A 2439-nucleotide genomic window follows, 5' to 3' on the forward strand; every position below is an offset into this window, starting at 1 on the left:
CATATAAGAGAAATCATTTCTTTGTGCCCAGTTTGATAGGAGTCAAACAAAGGAGTAACTTTAATGTATGAATAACCATCATGTGATTCTATTTAGATCAATAAAAGCATACTATGTACCCATAGGGCTTCCCTGGTGGCTCAGAGGTTAAAGCGTCTGCCTCCAATGCAGGAGACCCGGGTTCGATCCCTGGGTCGGGAGGATCCCCTGGAGAAGGAAATGGTAACCCACTCCAGTATTCTTGCCTGGAGAATCCCATGGACGGAGAAGCCTGGTAGGCTACAGTCCACGGGGTCGCAAAGAGTCGGACACGACTGAGTGACTGAACGGATGTACCCATAAGTCCACAGCTATGACTTAAGATGAGAACTGTTGAACTGATTCTATTTAGATCAATAAAAGCATACTATGTACCCATAAGTCCACAGCTATGACTTAAGATGAGAAATATTATTATAGATAATAATAAGCTGGATAGAAATTTATTATAACAATAATATGTAGGACAGACATTCAGCAAACTTAAGTAAGAGTCATTACTTAGGTAATGAGCTAGCAATAAGACCAAAGTGGCAAATAAACTTCCCTCTAGCCATTTTACAGGGTGGAGCCTCAAGAGTTATCTTCATAGAAAATGACACAGGGTTATCATAGTAGCCTAACCATCTACAGTGTGATGATTTCTTATCTCAGATAAAACCTTTATAGACTCTAATGCCTGTACACTGGAATTTTAAATTCTATCTTCTAGTTTTATTTTTTTCTAAAGATTATAATTTTTTAAAAATATTAATATCTTAGTGAAATGTAATATTGCCTTGAGACAATGTAAAACAGGGGAAGGAAAATGCTGACTGATGGAAGATAGAGATGCATCAAGTTGCAGCTAAAAGTCCAATACTGGTGACTTCAAAAAATATTGGCTGCTTCATCAGTATCTCAAAGCTGGAGTTGTTGGGAAATATATATTCATATCATCTAAGAAAAAATAATTTCTTCCAGCTAACCAATCAAGATGCATCCTAGAGAAAAATTCACTTTTGAAATAAGGTTCTTACATTTTGTGTGAAATATCTTATCCATTGTTAACATTACTAATGCCCCATTGTTTAATTTTTTGATCCAGGTGAAACCAGATCAAATGGATGAAAACCAAAGGTAGTGAGAGAATTTATCCTGGCAGGTTTCTCACAGACACAATCTATTGAAACAGGGCTATTTGTACTATTTCTTCTCTTCTATGTGTCCACTTGGGTAGGAAATGTCCTTATCATGGTCACAGTAGTCTATGATAACCATCTGAATTCTTCACCCATGTATTTCCTTCTTGGCAACCTCTCTTTCCTCGATCTATGTTATTCAACAGTAACTACCCCTAAGCTTCTGGCCGACTTTCTTGATAATGAAAAGCTCATTCCCTCTGACCAATGCATTGTGCAGCTCTTCTTCCTGCACGTTGTAGGGGCAGCAGAGATGTTCCTGCTCACAGTGATGGCCTATGATCACTATGTTGCAATTTGTCACCCCCTGCACTATACCACTATCATGAGTCGAGGATTATGCTGTGTGTTGGTAGCTGCCTCCTGGATGGGAGGATTTGTGTACTCTTCTGTCCAGACAATTCTCACTGTCCATCTGCCTTTTTGTGGGCCAAATCAGGTGGACAATTTCTTTTGTGATGTTCCCCCTGTCATCAAACTTGCCTGTGCAGACACTTTTGTCATTGAATTGCTAATGGTATCTAACAGTGGGTTGATTTCTACCAGCTCCTTTGTAGTGTTGGTTTTTTCCTATGCCACTATCCTAGTCAAGATTCGCTCCAAAGAAGGAAGGCAAAAGGCACTCTCAACCTGTGGCTCTCACCTCGTGGTGGTAACACTCTTTTTTGGACCCTGTATTTTCATCTATGCTCGTCCATTCTCCACTTTTTCTGTGGACAAGATGGTGTCTGTACTCTACAATGTTATTTCTCCCATGCTGAACCCCCTCATCTACACACTTAGGAACAAAGAGGTCAAGTCAGCCATGCGAAAGCTGTGGGATAGGAGTGGACTTACTTGGAAAAAGCAAGAGACATAAGATGAAGTGAGTTTTTGCAAGCAAAGAATCTTGGGTGAGAATAATTACTTTGGCAAGAATGTGTTAGGAGATGGTAGCTTAGTTGTTTGGTTTTCTTCCATTAAATCATAATACTCCTATTTATGGCTTTATAACAAAATTAAATGCAGAAAAACTCCTTTCATAATGAATTGTTCTGTTTTCTGCTTCTTTTTCTTCCCTAAAGAAAATCTGGTTTCTGTTTCTGATCAATTCAGGCTCTTCCATTCTATCTACTTATCTAATCAAATTTTATTCTACACATTTTGTATATTCAGTTTGCTATTACATACAGGTACAATTTACCCTTTCCAAATTCTCATCAGTTTCTTCTCCACCTTG

General features: G+C 38.6%; 1 pseudogene; it reads left to right on the top strand.

Moving 5' to 3' along the window:
• The first annotated feature begins 1126 nt into the window (after positions 1-1126).
• Positions 1127-2079, top strand: LOC148776553 (olfactory receptor 4Q2-like; annotated as a pseudogene).
• Positions 2080-2439: the final 360 nt, after the last annotated feature.

Source organism: Moschus berezovskii, chromosome 9 (genome assembly GCF_049115385.1).
Source record: "Moschus berezovskii isolate FMDL1 chromosome 9, NW_MosBer_1.0, whole genome shotgun sequence".
Lineage (NCBI taxonomy): Eukaryota > Metazoa > Chordata > Mammalia > Artiodactyla > Moschidae > Moschus > Moschus berezovskii.